Genomic DNA, 17,614 nt, shown 5'->3' on the forward strand with positions numbered 1-17,614 from the left:
TTCAGGGATTAAACCTGAAACCTCCAGGGCCTCAGGCATGGAATCAGGTGAGCAGCTACCCCTGGGACTGTCTCCCCAAACCATTACTGTTGTTTTAAGTCACTTGACTTGGAAGGGATGTTTGTTATAGAGAAACTGCTAATTTCACACATCTGTGGCGTCTGGGGAAGCTATTGGAAGAAGTTCCTGAAATGAGATGCCAGGCCAGAAGTGGTCAGAGCACCTGTCCAGCGTCCCTTCCCTGCATGCCCTCCACTCACCCTTTAAAAGCTCCAAGAGCGCCTACGTCAACATTCGTGCTGACAGGACAGCTTTCTTTCTTACTTTCTTTCTTTTCTTTTTTTTTTTTTTTTTTGACACCTGCGGACCTACTTCACCACTTGTGAAGCGACTCCTCTGCAAGTGGGGAGCCGGGGGCTCGAACTGGGATCCTTATGCTGGTCCTTGCCCTTTGTGCCATGTGTGCTTAACTGCTGTACTACCACCGACTCCAGGACAGCTTTCTGAATCATCAAAAATACCAGGCCTTGGGGCTGGTGCCTGGCTGACACTTGCGCCACTTAACCTTTCAACAGCCCACATGGTGGGCAGGCACCACCACCACACCCATTCGGAGACATGGAGACTAAGGGCAAGAGGCTCTGAGGAAACAAATCCCCAGGACTGTAAGAGCTGGAGCTAGAATCTGACTTGAGAGCGTAGGCTTTGCTCACTAGTGCCATCCCAGCCAGTTCCCAGGGACATCTTTCCTAAATTTAGGAGCTCTCAAAAGAAGCCCTCCTTTCCCACCCATTGACTCCTATTTCCCCTTAGAGCCACCTGCTTCTTAGCACAAAGATGGAGCCTTCACAATCACAGTCCAGAAAAAATAGTTGTTTCTGTGGATAAATAAGAAGTCACTATATAGGAAAGAGTCTGCATATAAAGAATGCTTTGTAGCAACTTCCTTTCCTTAAATTTGTCACCAGGGTTATCACTGGGGCTTGGTGCCTACACTCCATTGTTCCTAGTGACTTTTTCTCCTCCCCTCTTCCTCCTCATGCTTCTTTTTCTGCTTCTTCTTCTCCCTCTCCTCCTCTTCCTTCTTCTTCTTTCTTTTCTGACAGAGAGAAATAGAGAGGGATAGTGGAGAGAGAAGAAAAGACACCTGCAGCTCTACTACACAATACATGAAGCTTTTTCTCTGCAGATGTGGACCAGGGGCTTAAACCTAGGCCCTTGTACATTTGTAATGTGCGCTCTGCAGGATGCACCACCACCCAGCCCCAGCAGTGACTTCTAAACAGGTAGAACTATATTGTAACAGTTTGTCATTCTAAAAGAAACTCTTGGGCTATTCTGGTTATTGGCAGGGGTGTGGGGTTTAATGGCGCTAATCCAACACAAAAATCTTTGGATTTTTTTTTTTTTCATTTTACCAGAACATTGCTTAGCTCTGGCTTATGGTGGTGTGGGGGACTGAACCTAGGATCTTAAAGTCTCAAGCAAGAGGGTCTTTGTATAGTCATAATGCTATCTCCCCCTCCCCTTGGCCCTTTTCTGCTTTAACCACAGAGTGTTCTTCAGATGAAACTGAATATAGAATCCTAAGACATGAGTGAGATTAAAGCCTAGCTTTTTAGTTTGGGAAGCCAGGGATCACAGCCTTGGGCCTAATAGTAGCACCCCTAGGGTTCTGGAGAGTGTCATATGAGAACCACTCTGGTAACTCCATTTCCTTTTTGCTGATATGAAAGAAATCTAAAGGTCACTGATGCTTGAGTGGAAATGCCAAGACTTGAACAACACACCTCCCATCACTAGACTAGATCAAATGCATGTAAAAAAGGAAAGGAAGTCTTTGTGAAAAATGGCTAGATGGTTCTTCTAGCGTTTGCCCTTCTTCCGTAGCCAGTCAACAGCGTCAGGTTGAGCCTGATGTAAAGTTTCGAGACCTCCTTTGAATCTGGAGAGGTGGCAGTCGTTGACTATGTGGGTCATAGTCTGTCTGGAGCCGCAGGGGCAGTTTGGGTCGTCTCTGGCTCCCCAGCGATGGAACATAGCGGCGCACCGGCCATGGCCTGTTCGATAGCGATTGAGGAGGACCCAATCATAACGTGCTAGGTCAAAGCCGGGTTGACGCTTGCAGGGGTCTATGATGAGGTGTTTGTACTTGACCTCAGCTGACTGCCAGCTCTGTTTCCAAGAGACTGGAACAGAGAAGTTCAGTGTAGGCATAGGGGACCAGACTGGGTGACGAGACGTCAAGCGTTGAACAGGGTGGGCGAAGATATCCGCGTATATTGGCAGGTCCGGTAGAGCGTAGACGTGGGAAATGAACTTAGATGATGCCGCATCCCGACGAATATCTGGCGGGGCGATGTTGCTAAGAACTGGCAGCCATGGAACCGGGGTGGAACGGATGGTTCCAGAAATTATCCTCATGGAGGAATATAATTTGGAATCGACCAAGTGGGCATGGGGGCTACGGAACCATACCGTACAGTATTCTGCAGTGGAATAGCATAATGCCAGAGATGATGATTGTAGTGTGGAAGCACTCGCGCCCCATGAGGAGCTGGCCAGTCTTGCAATGATGTTATTCCTCGCGCCCACCTTTGCTGCAGTTTTTATGAGATGTTCGTGAAATGACAGAGTGCGATCGAGAGTAACGCCAAGATAGACTGGCTGGGCTTCATGCCGGATTCTCATATCGCCAAGCTGCACATTAAGCTCACTCGAGGCCGAGGCATGGTGTAGATGGAAAACAGATGATACCGTTTTTGCAGTGCTAGGGATTAGTCGCCATTTTTTACAGTAATCAGATATCAGAGACATGTCTTTCGTGAGTGTTTCCTCGAGGATGTTGAACTTGGATGCCTGAGTTGCACAGCAGATGTCATCGGCGTAGATGAACTTCCTTGAAGAAGTTTCTGGGAGGTCATTGATGTAAATATTAAATAGCGTAGGAGCCAGAACAGAGCCCTGGGGGAGGCCACTTGAGACAAGTCTCCATCTGCTAGACTTGTCACCCAGATGTACCCGGAATCTTCTGTTTTGGAGAAGAAACGATATAGTGTTGGCCACCCATGGAGGCAGGCATCTTGAGATCTTGACTAGGAGACCATGGTGCCAGACCGTGTCATAGGCTGCTGTGAGATCAACAAAGACAGCACCCGTCTTTAAATTCTTCTGGAATCCATTTTCAATGTAAGTTGAGAGGGCCAGGGCTTGTTCGCAGGTAGATCTTCCTGGGCGGAAACCAGCCTGGGCGGGTGATAGGAATTTCTCTGTAAGATGAGAAATACGTGACAGAAGCAGCCTCTCAAGGAGTTTGTAACACACGGAGGGGAGAGAAATTGGTCTATAGCTGGCGGCCAGTGTTGGGTCTTTCTTTGGTTTCAAAACCGCTATAATCTTCGCACGACGCCAAACTTTGGGCATAGACTCAGATTCCAAGATGTGGGACAGGAATGAAGCGAGCCACTTCTTTGCCACGGGGCCCAGGTTAAGAATGAGTTCTGGGGTGATGTTATCATAGCCAGCAGCTGTTCCCGGTTTAACCCTCTTCAAAGCGTCTTCCAGTTCAGACAGTGTAAAGGGAGAGAGTTTTGGAGATGGACAAGATTACCGGAAGTGGGATGACCACTCATGGGAAATTTCTCTTTTCCAGACTGGGTCGATCTTAGCACGTCCAACTTGAGTTAGGTGACTGGCCACTGAGTTTGGAGATACGGGAGGATGGGAGACGGGAGGAGGTTGGCTACCGGCACCCAGTCTGTGAAGAAGCTTCCAGGGATGCATTGGATCGACCTTCCCGTGGTGCATCTCGTGAGTACCCATTCATTGGGGAAACTGACGATCCTTCCTAGCCGACTGAATCCACATGGATCCCAGTCACTTTCAAAGCCAGCAACAAGGCTAGATGGTATGGCAGACCATCACAAGGAGAGGAGCGAAGGAACTTTTGAACTCCAGCTCAGGCCCTGACACAGTGCCCACAAGCCCCGTGGCAATACCTGTTTGCTGGACTCACCACCCAGTGCTCTCCTGAGGCTGACAGCCCAGTTTCACAGCCTGCACTTCATTTAGGCTGATCCACAGCTGGGCTGCCATAGTCCTTTCCAGAAAACCCCTTCCTCTAGACCCTTTGGGAGTCCCCCCTACCAGACCTCAGGATCTCTTGTCCTGTTTAACTCACCCCGAGCTGCAGACAGCTCATCTTTAATAAGACTCTAAATCAGGGGAGTGTGGAGCCTGGGAATCCTGCTTCCTCTCTGAAAACTGCCACTGGCTGCCTGTCCCACCTTCAGCTCTACACATCTTCACAGGCTGTGTTTTAAATACTCACCCTCCTTTTGCTGTGATCAAAGCAAGTGCTTGTTCCCCTGATAGGTGACAAAAGATGCCAGAGACTAAGGAGAGAATGTGGTCACCTCCCCCTTCCTTTCTCCTGGAGGAACTCTAATCCTTGTGAGTTTTCTTAGGTTGGGTGGCCCTTAGGATGGGGTGGAGATGGGGCGGGGGGGGGGGGGGGGAGTTAGACTTGGGAGGGAGGGACAAGTACAGAGAAAAGAGTAGGAGCTACAGGTCCAGGTAGAAGAGGCAGGTTGATACCCTGATGCCAGGGGCTGACATGGATTGGTTGGGCCTCCCAGCATGCATTCACCTACTTCAGGGCTAGGGGATCCAGTTTTGCTTTGTGGTGACCACCCTTCCTCTACCTTTGTTTCAGGAGGCTGACTTCAGCCCCCATTACAAGTAGGTGTGTGTGTGTGTGTGTGTGTGTGTGTGTGTGATGTAGGCCCCGTCAGGCGGGACCCTGTTCTCTTCTGGTCCTGTGAACTTACTGGAATCACAGAGAAGCAATCCCATAGTTCCAGTTGGACTGATGGCTAGCTGAGAGGATAGCTCCCCTAAAGGGATGCCTGTCTTGGAGCAGCTGGGGAGCTTGTCCAAGAGGGAATAAGGAAACAGAGCTCAACATGGGGAGACAGAGAGAGAGAGAGAGAGAGAGACAGAGAGAGAGAGAGAGAGAGAACTAGACAGGTACTAAGCCCTGGTGATCTTAAACATTTAGATCAAACTGTACCTGAAGCCAGATAGAGGCTTAGCCTGTGAAGTTGGAGGGTTCTTACCCCTTTATTATGACAAAAGACATTTCATGGTCACTTTTTTATTTTTAAATCACTTCAGTGTGTGTTTTCAGATACCTCTCTCCCTACAGTGAACATTTGCCTCCATTTGCTTTAGGAGATATAGTTTCAACCCCTTCCACACATCAACATTGGAAAAATCTCTGTCACAGGATATAGATCCAGATGGGGAAACTGAAGCTGGCTCAAGTGGGACATCATATCAAGAACTCCTGCAATGAGCCAAATCTCTCATATTGTCTCTATGTGACTATCTCCCCACCTAAGAGACAGTCCAGAGGGATGGAGTAGAAGTCCTCATAGTCTTCTAACTCTAGCAACTCACATCAGGCTTCTCGAACTTGACAGCCCCTTTTGGCAAGTTCCAGGACTGAGGCAACAGCGACAAGGAACCTCTGATACACCCATTTTGATCCATTTATCTTGACACACACTCAGCACTTAACACCCCACCTTGCTTCTGGAAGAGGGGAAGACTGACCACTGACACCACTGATTGTGCTCCTAGATCCAGTCATGCCTGAAGGCCCTATATCCATTGTTGAGATCTTTCAAGAATTTTTTAAATTTTTTTTCTTTATTTATAAAAAGGAGACATTAACAAAACCGTAAGATAAGAAGGGTACAACTCCACACAGTTCCCACCACCAGATCTCCATATCCCATCCCCTCCCCCTCCTCCCTGATAGCTTTCCTATTCTTTATCCCTCATCGACCTTCTCGTGGTGCATCCCGTGAGTACCCATTCATTGGGGAAACTGACGATCCTTCCTAGCCAACTGAATCCACATGGATCCCAGTCACTTTCAAAGCCAGCAACAAGCAGCTCCTGACAGCTTTGCTGTTGACTGGCTACGGAAGAAGGGCAAACGCTAGAAGAAGAAGAAGATCCCTCTGGGAGTATGGACCCAAGGTCATTGTGGAATGCAGAAGGTGGAAGGTCTGGTTTCTGTAATTGCTTCCCCGCTGAACATGGGCGTTGGCTGGTCCATCCATACTCCCAACCTGCCTCTCTCTTTTCCTAGTAGGGTGGGGCTCTGGGGAAGCAGAGCTCCAGGACACATTGATGGGGTTGTCTGTCCAGGGAAGTCTGGTTGGCATCATGGTAGCATCTGGAACCTGGTGGCTTAAAAGAGAGTTCACATACAAAACCAAACAAATTGTTAAACAATCATGGACATTTTTTCTTTTTTTAAATTTTTTTATTATCTTTATTTATTGGATAGAGACATTCAGAAATCAAGAGAAAAGGGGGTGATAGAGAGCAAGAAAGACAGAGACACCTGAAGACTTCCTTCACCACTTGTGAAGCTTTCCCCCTGCAGGTGGGGACCAGGGGCTTGAACCTGGATCCTCTCGCACTTTAACATGTGCGCTCAACCACCTGGCCCCCTTTAATTTTCTTCTTTATTGGGGGGATTAATAGTTTATAGTTAACAGTAAAATATAGTAGTTTGTGTATATGTAACATTTCTCAGTTTCCACATAACAGTTCAACCCCCTCTAGGTTCTCCTCTGCCACCATCATGTTCCAGGACCTGAAGCCTGCCTGCCACCCGAATCTATCACATTGGTGCAATAAACGAAGTCCAGTCCAACTTCTTTATGTTTCCCCTTATGTTTTTTGTTGGTTTGTTTGCTTGTTTTGTTTTTTCCCTCTAGGGTTATCACTGGGGCTCAGTGCCCAGCAATATGAATCCACTGCTCCTGAAGGCCATTTTTTCCCCATTTTATTAGATAGGACAGAGAGAAATTGAGAGAGAAGGAGGAGGAGATAGGGAGAAAGATGGATAGACATCTGCAGACCTGCTTCACCATTGTAAAGTGACTCTCAATGCAGGTGGGGAGCCATGGGCTCAAACTGGGATCCTTATGCTGGTCTTAGCTCTTTGTACCATGTGCACTTAACCCAAAGCACCACCACCTGGTCCCCAAAGAGTCCTGTTTGTACAGTGATCTTCCAGTCTTTGAGGGACTGTGTGCCATGGGACCAAGGAACAGCCAGCTATATCCAATCGAGGTTGGGAAGAAGTCCTGTCCCAGGAAGCTTGGGTAGCTCATGAATCTTCCCAGTTCTCTAGGTGGAGGAAAGACTTATGGCTTGGGGACATGGATAACACAAGGAGGTATAGAATGGGCACAAATGCCAGGGTTAGGTGCCTTTGGGGGACAAACAGACCTTCCAAAGCTGGGAGCCACTGAAACTTCAAGCCAGTGTTTCTCAAAGTGTGGCCCCTGGATCAGCAAGTCAAGCTGTAACTTGTTAGAAATCCAAGTTCTCAGGCCCTACTTTTACTCTGCTGAATCAGACACAAAATGTGGGGCTCAAAAATCCATGTTTTGACAAGCTTTCCAAGTCAATCTGATGTTAATAAAACTCAAGCACTGTTGGTTTAGACATCTAAGTAAATTCAACATACCCTAGTGAAGAGGGCAAGGTACTCACTAATGAGAAGAAAGGTGTGGAACCCAGAGGCCAGAGCCCAGAGATTGAGATTTCCTGCTCAGTCCTGGGAACCCTCAGTAGCTGTAAAGGCTGGTACAGTAGGCTGGGAGTATGGATCAACCTGCCAACACCCATATGTTCAGGGGAGAAGCAATTACAGAAGCCAGAACTCCTACCTTCTGCACCCCCCCCCCCCAAATAACCTAGAGTCATACTCCCACTGGGGGAAATAAGACGGCTCTGAACTCCAGCTCCATCAGCACCCAGAGAGACAGAAGGAAAAAGATAGGGACGTATGGAGGTAGTAATGTTGTCATGAGTGGCTTGGAGGGGAAGAGAGGGTTGAATCAGAAAAAAGGGGGGGCAATCATGTATAAACATAGACAGATATTTGCAGAGATGATGACTGGCCCATGTCCACAACCTTAGGGGAACTGAGGTGGATTGCAGTGGGAAGACTGAAGATTCAAAATACTGATGGTGGGAATGGTGTGGAGTTAGACCCCTGTTGATATGTAATTTTGTAATTTTTTAAAAAATAATAATAATAAAAGTCTGTTACAGTGACACATACCCCAATCTCTCTTCTAAATGACCCAACTAGATGGTTGGAAAGAGTGTGGCCACCACCACAGAGACACCCCAAGTTCATCTACCTTGGGCTCTGATGTTCACACTCTGAGCAGGGGTTGACCAGATGGCCTGTAGTTTGGCACGCCAAGACCACGTTAGCCAGATCTCTGATCACCATCTTCCATCTGTTACTATTTCAGTTCAGTTACCCTATTTGGAGTGGTCAGGATAAACCAGAATCACAGGGCAGTAACAAACGAATCCAGCATATTTGTGGGTTTTGTGCATCTCTGTCAGGCTAGCGTCGTGAGAGGGAGAGATGACCCAGGAACTAAGCTCGTGGCAGCAAAGCAATACAAATCTTTATTCATTCGTGTGCCCCAGAGTCGGGCGCTAGCACACCTGGTTAAGCCACATGGCGCCAACCACAATGGCTGGCTTCAGCCTCTCTGTCTGCATGTCCGCCCTCCCCCAGGTTGGGACATGGAAAAAAAACAAAACAGAAATGGAAGTGGCTTGACAATACCATACGTGGTTAGGAAAGGGGAGGAGAAAAATGGAAGGGGCTGGAAAGGTAGGGACTTCCTTAGCAACTGGGGTTCAACTGGCAGAATTAGCAATACCCTGCTGGGCATTAGGAAGGAAACCTTTAGTCATTTGTAAGACAAAGCAGAAGACTGATATGTAGACACCAAAGGAATGGGCCATAGTATCAGGGAATGTAGGGTGGAGCAGGCTTAATGTCTTTAAGGAATGCCAGGCTCCAGTGGGGGAAGATGCAGGATGTTTTTGTCGGGGAGGGAAGACTTACATGGCCGCCAACCTTATGAGGTTTATGTGTCCCCCTTTTTGCTCAATCCCTCCATAGAGAGAGAGACTTACCAGGTGAACTCACCTCTCAGGTCAAGCCCTGCCAGATTCCACCACATCCCCACAACCTCCCTGCACATCTCATGTTACTTTCTGGCTCTCACCAAGTGCAGAGTAATTTGACAAACCTTCCTGGACATTTTTCTTTCATGTAGCATCTCAGCAGACCAAGCTGCTTTGTTCCTGTAGCTCTGCCATCTCCATCTGAAACTTCAGAGGCAGAGAGAACTGGAAGGATAGGCCTGGCTCTTAACCACTTCCACGCAGTCACCTCCACCTGCAGTTCACTGACCAGAACTGGCCTCGAGCTGTGAGGGGGCTGGGCCATGAGGAAGGCATATGGAGAAGTGAGCGGCTAGCTGAAATCTCTGCTGGGGTGTTGGGGGAGGTGCAGGCAGTGGTGCACCTAGCTAAGCACACACACTACAGTGCACAAGGACCCTGGTTTAAGCCCCTGGTTCCCACCTGCAAGGAGAAAGCTTCATGAGTGGTGAAGTAGAGCTGCAGGTGTCTCTCTGTCTCTCTCCCTCTCTATCTTCCCTTCCCCTCTCAACTTCTCTATTTCTATCCAATAATAAATAAAATTGAATTTAAAATTTGGGAGCTACTCTCTTCCCTGATTCAGCTTTCTAGACCTTTTTCCAACTATGACACCATCTCCCCAGACAATACCTTGGGTCCACCTGCATACTAGATGTCTGATTCAGGGAAAAACTAGTGAATTCATGGGCCCCTTAGAATATACCTAAAATAGACCTACTAGCTTTTTCCAAAATGAAGACCCCAAATCTTCATCTGCAAGATTCTTGTCTTTAAGTTCATAATTAGTCAACAATTTGTTCTGCTTTATATCTTAACTCTTCTTCAGCCACTAGGTTTCAGATGCTACCATGATGCCAACCTGACTTCCCTGGGCTGATGACCCCACCAGTGTGTCCTGGAGCCTGCTTCCCCAGAGCTCTTCCCCACTAGGGAAAGAGAGAGATAAGCTGGGAGTGTAAATCAACCTGCCAATATCCATGGTCAGCAGGGAAGCAATTACAGAAGCCAGACCTTCCACCTTCTGCACCCCATAATAACCCTGGGTCCATACTCCCAAAGGGATAAATAATAGGAAAACTATGGGGGGTGGGGTGGGATATAGAGTTCTGGTGGTGGGAACTGTGTAGAATTGTACCCCTCTTATTGTATGTTCTTGTCAATATTTCCATTTAATAAATAAGTCTCTGCTGTCTACTTATTAAATACCTCCCAATTGCAATCTGATCCACCACCTTTCATGGGATCACGCTTTGCCTTCCCAAACACCACTGAGGACTGATTTAGCACTGAGTGTTAAGTCTGCCTCTGTGAACGGGAAGGTCATGGTCCCAGACCTTAAAGGATCTGGGAGAAGATTGAGAAGAGATAAAAAGTCAAGATGCCCTCTCCTCAGAAGTTCCCCAGACCCCTACTTCTGTGTATCCCCTTTTACTACAGGATCACCAGCCACCTTCTTTCACCAGATAAGTTCAGTCAACTCTCCACTTTTTTTTTTTTTTTAATCTTCTCTTGAATGAGTCTGTTTTCTGGTCTATCCAATGAGGATATAATGACTCACTGACAGGGTGCGGTCTCACAGCCACAGGCTGATTCCCTGGCTCCAGTCTCTGGGTGTCTCTTCCTCACTTGCCCTGGGTTTATGGCTGCAGCAGAACTGTCCTCAACCTTTCAAACTTCCTGTGAGAAGCAGGAGACCTGAGAGTCCAGCTAACCTTGGGTAAGCTTGGCTTGGAGCCAAATGGGGCTCCTGCATGGGATCCAGGCTGCTCTGGGAGGGACTGTGCAGCACCCCCTCCCCGCCCCGCCCTGGGGCCACAGACAAGACCAGCTCACAGCCCCTCACCCCCCACTGGCCTTTCTGCAGATTCAGATGTGGTTGAAAAAGCTTACCCCAGGCCTGGCAAGGCCACTGCTGCTGCCATTAGAAACCTGATCCGGAGCTGCTGATTAAAACCAGGAGGGGGTTTTAATCAGCCGGGGCCATATGCTATTTAACTGGAGATGAAAGTCCAAATGATAAGCATCATCTCAGAAAAGGATGTCGGTAAAGGAAGAGCAGAACAGCAAGTGGCATCTTTCATCCTCCCGGCTGCCCCTCGCCAGGCTCTTGTTAGGGGCTCAGAGGCCCATCTGGGCCCCGTCTTTATTAGGCAGCCCTTGCCCGTGTCATTGTGCTGGACGCTGGGGCCCCAGGGTCCACGCCACGCTCCACTTGAAAATGTACAATTAATGCTTATTAATGATAGTCTTCAGGCCCTCAAAATGAGCCTTCATTAACTTAATCGCCGCTTCGATTTTATCAGGAAATTGTATTCTTTCTGTTTGTAATCCCAGCATCTAAAACCACCCGTTGGTTGGGGGGGGGTGTCACATGACACCCCACTCCCCTTCCTCACTCCTACCCCATTCTCCACTGTAAGATGGGAAGTCACCACCGAGGTTTTCCAGAATGTTCTGTGGGGCTGCCTCCAGGTAGACTAACCAGGCTTGGCCTGCCTACCTTCCACTGTCACATTCAGGGAGGAGTGACCCTAGAATCTGCAGAGCCCTCTGAGCAGATATGAGGTCTAGCAGCTGGGGGTGGGAGGAAAGCTGGGCAGGCTGTCCCCGCCCCCAGACACCTGATCAAGCCAGACCCTAGGTCCAGTGGAACAGGGTCTAAGTCAGGGTTGGTGGTAGGGTAGTGAGGAAGCTTCCACACCCTCCACTTCCTTCCATGTCACTCTCAACTGTGCATGGCACTCTCCTGCCATTGGCAGCCACCCCACTTCCAGCGTTTGGCCAAAGAAATAGTTCACTTGGAGAGTATGCTGCTTTGGCATGTGCATGACCCAGGCTTGAGTCCAGCTTTTACCACACTGAAGGAAGCTTTGGTCCTCTGCTGTCCGTCTCTCTGGCTTTCTATTTAAAACAAAACTTCCAGTGTTGCTAACCCCATTGCATAGATGGGGAAACTGAGACCTGCAAAGGAGCAGTTGAGGTTCCTTGAAGCTGCAGAACACAGTGTTAACTCCCCAGGAGTGGGTCTGCCTGAGTCTGCCTGTGTGACAGAATATTGGTGTCTGGTAGAACTTATACTTCCTTCCTCCCTCCCTCCTTTTCTTTCCTCCTTTCTTTCCTCCTTCTTTCCTTTGTGACCAGGGTTATCACTAGCACTTCATGCTTACAAGATTCCACCACTCTTGGCGAACTCTTTTTTTTTTTAAAAAAAAACTTTATTTATTTATTGGATAGAGACAACCAGAAATCAAGAGGGAAGGGGGTGACAGGGAAGGAGAGAGACAAAGAGACACCTGCAGCCCTGCTTCACCACTCACAAAGCTTTCCCTCAGCAGGTAGGGACTGGGGGCTTGAACCTGGGTCCTTTTTAAAATTTTTTTTTATTATCTTTATTTATTTATTAGATAGAGACAGCCAGAAATCAAGAGGGGAAGGGGGGATAGAGAGGAAGAGAGACAGAGAGACACCTGCAGCACTGCTTTACCACTTGTGAAGCTTTCCCCTGCAGGTGGAGAGCGGGTACTCAAACCTGGGTCCTTGTGCATTGTAACATGTGCATGTGCGCTCAACCAGGTGTGCCACCACCCAGCCCCAAACCTGGGTTCTTGTGCACTGTAACATGTGCACTCAACCAGGTGCACCATCACTGGCCCCTGACTGTTTTTTTTTTTTTCTAAGACAGATAGTGATAGAGAGGAAGAGGCAGACACCATAGCACTGCTCCAATAATCATGAAGTTTCCCCTTTGTAAGGTGCTCCCCTGTAGTGGGTGGTGCCTTAAACTCAGGTCCTTGAGCATGATAAAGTGTGCTCTTTACCAAGTGAACTATCTCCCAGCCCCTCCAGTGGATTTCTTCCCCCATCAATGTGTATGACTCTCTGTTGCCCTGCCTTGAACTTGGCCCTGTGGAACAGACATGATGCCCACCACACAACATGTTTCAAGGGTGATCTGATACTTGGGGAGGAAGGAAGGAATAAAGCCCACTGGGCCTGAGTTTTGGAACCTGATTTGGTCAAATATCTTAGAGAAATAATATGCTCTCTCAGCATGACTTTCTCCATCTGCAAAATGGATGTGACAGGAAGCTGAATGAGCACTCAATAAACATATTTTGCTTAACGGGGACTTTGTCTTTTTGGGATGTTGGCATTATTGCATCTCAGAGGGCTCACAGCCTCTGAGTTCACGACTGTATGAGTCAGTTCAGACTCTGGGAAAACTTTCCACATTGGAGCTTAACTACCATAAACTTAAAGTATCTCTACAGCTCTTGTTCCTGTGCTCCAGCTTAGCTGTCACCCACAATCTTATTAGAAGCCCCACCACCTCATCTCATTTATGCCTTAAAGTTGCTTACAGATGAACTGGGGAGACAGACCAGCAGTTGGGATATGGGTAGAGGGTAAGGGTTGGAGTATACAGACAGCTCAAACAGAGGCATCTGACCTGAGTTTGAGGTCAGGGAGAGCTTTCCGGGGAGGTGGCTCTCAAAAGTGGAATGGGGCAAATGCACCACAGGCCTGCAGCTGCCTATAGTTTCGGCTGTGGCTGTCAGGGTCACCCTGTAGGCATAGATGCACCTTGCCCCACAGACTGGCCTCCCTCATGTCTTATTCTTTTTTGAATTCCCGGTGTCCTCTCTAGCTCCTTGGGTTGCTTGCTTACCCACAGCTCAGACGACATGATGGAACCTCAGCATCCCTGGAAGAGCACTCTTGTAACACTGGCTGCCTGCAGGTAGATCTTGTCAGAGCACCTTGTCACACCCCAGAGGTTCACTGCTTCCAATGGCTACCTTGGCAGCATGCCTTGTGCCAATTGGTCACCTCTGTGCTCCACTCCCTCACTCTTCATCCAGCCATCACTCCAAGAACATGCCATTCTGGCCTCAGGCTCCACCTTGGACAAACCAAGTTAAGATCAGGCATAGGAGGGAGTCGGATGTCAGCGTAGGTTAAGCGCACATGGCACAAAGCACAAGGACCGGCATAAGGATCCTGGTTCTAGCCCCCAGCTCCCCACCTGCAGGGGAGTCACTTCACAGGTGGAGAAGCAGGTCTGTAGGTGTCTATCTTTCTCTCCCCCTCTCTGTCTTCCCCTCCTCTCTCCATTTCTCTCTGTCGTATCTAACAATGACATCAATAACAACAACTACAATAACAATGAAAAACAACAAGGGCAACAAAAGGGAAAAGTAAATAAATATTTAAAAAAAAAAGATCAGGTACAAGAATCAGCACTGCAGAGGGCAGGAGCAGTGTGGTCTGGGACAGAAGGGAAAAGAAAGGTATGTGTTGTTCAAGGTCACCAGGAAGAGAAAGCAGAGAGAGGTCAGGAGGGCCAGGAGGGGAAGCAGGAAGTGACAGGGGCAGCTCACTGAGAGCCAGGTCTGCTTAGTTGGGAGGTTAGCCCTCATCCTGAGGGGAAGGGATAGGGTTTGTGGCAGGAAAGAGGCACCATCAGATTAGCCTTTGAAAAAGTGACTTCTGGGAGGTGGGTGCCCAGCTGAGTACACACATTACCATGTTCAACGACCTGGGTTCAAGCCCCCAGTTCCCACCTGCTGGGGGAAGCTTTGCTAGTGATGAAGTAGGGCTGCAGGTGTCTTTCTCTCTCTCCCCGGCCCCTCACAATTTCTCTCTGTCCTATCAAATAAAAAGAATAAATGAATGAATGAATGAATGAATGAATGAATGAATAAATAAATAAATAAATAAATAAATGTATAAAGGAATAATTGGCCACTGGAAGTGGTAGATCCATCATGCTGGCACTGAACCCCAGGAATAACCCTGGTAGCATTTAAAAAATATATAAAGAAAGAAAAGAAGAAAGGGTAACTTCTGCCTGTAGTGTGATGACTGATACAAGGTAGCAATGCTAGAAAAGGAGAAGAGGGGCCAGGAGGCAGCTCACCTGGTAGAGTGCATACATTACCATACATGAGGACTTGGGTTTAGGCCCCAAGCCACCACACAGGAGCACTAGCCAGGAGGAAGTCTCACAAGCAGTGGAGCAGTGCTGCAATGTCTCTCCTTCTTGGTGCCTCTCTCTCCCTCTCTATCTGTCTCTTAACCTCTATCTTTAAAATAATAAAATAGACACTGAGAGTGATGGCATTGTGCATGCACTAAGCCCCAGTGATAATCCTGGTGGCAAAAGGAGGGGGGAGCGGAGCCTTCCAGAGGACAGCTGATAGGCTCTCCACCAGAATCACAGAGAGACTGGTGGTAGAGGGGAGATCTCTGTAGGAAGCAGAGCCCAAAGTTCTCAGTAACTGGATTGGGGAGGAGGGGATTAAGGGCACCTGGAGTTCTGGTTTGAACTACTTGGTGGATTATCTTGCCATTGACTGAGCTTGGAGCAAATCTGAGGCTAGCACCATGATTGTGATTGTGGTTGTGCAGGATATGGTAAGAAAGTAGTTTCACTTAAGATTTAATTTGGCTGTAAGTGAGAGAGATTTAAGCAAGTGAGAAGTTGATTTCTTCCTTGTTTAACAGTTTCAATGTAGGTTTCCAGGTTTGGAATAAAAGCCCTCTTCTTTTCTTTTGGAATGCCTTTCCTTTGGGACCAGGTGGTGGCACAACTGGTTAAGTGCACACATTAAAGTGTACAAAGACCTGGGTTCAAGCCCCTAGTCCCTACCTGCAAAGGGAAAGATTCACGATTGGTGAAGCAGGGCTGCAGTTGTGTCTCTGTCTCTCTCCCTCTTTCTAACTCTCCTTCCCCTCTCAATTTCTCTCTGTCTCTATCATATATATATATATCAGATTAGCCTTTGAAAGAGTGACTTGAATATATATACTAGTGGATAGAGATAGAGAGAAATTGAGAGGAGAGTGGGGTATAGAGACGGAGAGAGACAGAGAGATACCTGCAGCCCTGTGTGATCACCACTCATGAAGTTTCTGCCCTGCAGATGGGGACCAGGGGCTTGAACCCAGGTCCTTTTACACTGTAATGTGTACACTTAACCAAGTGCACCACCACCTGGCCCCAATAAATATATTTTTAAAAACAATTTTTAAAGAGTTTATTATTTATCTTTTATTTGATAAGATAGAGACAAATCGAGAGGGGAAAGAAGGAAAGATAAAGAGACACCTGCAGCATGGTTTCGTTATTCATGAAACTTCCTCCCTGAAAGTGGAGTCCAGGGACTTGAGCCTGGGTCTTTGTACTTAGTGATATGTACACTCAACCCAGTATACCACCAGTATACCACCAGTATATCAGCCCCAAAGCCTTTTCAGCCCTCAAGGACATAGATGTTTTTCTTTCAGAAACCCCACCATCTTTAAAGTGTATCTGATCCTCATAGTCCAAAATGATACCTAGAATTTCAGCCATCGTCTTCCTCAGGATGGCAATGTTGTGGGTAAATTACATCTGGCGCTTCAAAAAAAAAAGTATATTGAATTGCTTTCTTCTCCTTAGGACTAAGACTTTACAACTGTTTTGTACTGTGAATCACACATGCTTTTTGAAGGAGAGAAATATCGATTCCAAAGTTCCTGAAGCTCTAGCAGAGGAAAGCAGGGCACCTGGCCGGCACGTATACTACGCGGAGTCAGGCAAATTCTATTTTCTTACTTGAGCAGATACTTTATCAAAACAGCCTGTTTATGGTAAAGGCCCTCACAACTTCAGCTACACAACTTATTGTATTGAAAGTACTCATACTTTTTGTACCTTTGGCTCCATATTTTAATTTAAAATGACTTTGTAGCACTAAAATGCCTAGCAGAAGACTATTCCAGACATTTAAGGAAATGTTTAGTTTTTATGAAGAATCTTTCAGTGGTTGAACTCCTGTCTTTGGTGCTTCTGGCCCTAAAAACATCTAGACAACATCCCAACTACATGGAAACATATATTTGGAAGCAGAACTTTAATTTTATACAGCAAATGCTATGAAGACTGAAGAAAAATTAAGGACTACTACTTTTCCATTTTTTTCTTAACAAAATGGGATTCACTGTGTTGAAGACTCTTGATATAATGTGATTGTTTAACCATTTTTATAAATCAGAGTGAAATCTGGTGTGATCATGGACATTGAATGGATTTATTTGCAGTTGCATTTTACTTGTGAAAAATAATTTTTGAATCAGGGTGACTATAGGACTGACTGGCTTATTTAACTTGCCACTACATTTTATTTCAAGCTTAATACTTAAGACACCAGGAGAATGACATTCACTAACATGACAAATTCCACACTTTCACTTACCAATGGATTACATAAGCCTTATTTTCACTGAAGATTGTATGTTAGTTAGATCCATGTTACGTTCTTGTACCGCTTCTTGAGAAGGAAGTTCTGATTTGAATTTGTATCATCTCCTTCAAAATGAAGGGCCACGCTTAGTTAAATAAAAGGTTGACATTTTAAACCCCCCCCCCCCCCAAAAAAAAAGAATTCCAGCCATCACATTTTTTTTCCAAGCAGTAGAATAGAAAAAGTGATGGAGAAGGAAAGGGACCATAAGAACAAAAGCTATCCTCCAAAAAGAGAAAATTCCCAGCAGCTGCCCCATG

The 17,614-nt window shown here is 47.0% G+C and overlaps 1 long non-coding RNA gene across 1 annotated transcript; it reads left to right on the top strand.

Annotated features, from left to right (window-relative positions):
• Positions 1–10,679: 10,679 nt before the first annotated feature.
• On the top strand, positions 10,680–17,128 carry LOC132536994 (uncharacterized). Its single transcript, XR_009548506.1, has 3 exons — positions 10,680–10,783; positions 13,715–13,807; positions 16,511–17,128. It is a non-coding gene; the product is annotated as an uncharacterized LOC132536994 (long non-coding RNA).
• Positions 17,129–17,614: the final 486 nt, after the last annotated feature.

The sequence above is a fragment of the Erinaceus europaeus genome, chromosome 2 (assembly GCF_950295315.1).
Source record: "Erinaceus europaeus chromosome 2, mEriEur2.1, whole genome shotgun sequence".
NCBI lineage: Eukaryota > Metazoa > Chordata > Mammalia > Eulipotyphla > Erinaceidae > Erinaceus > Erinaceus europaeus.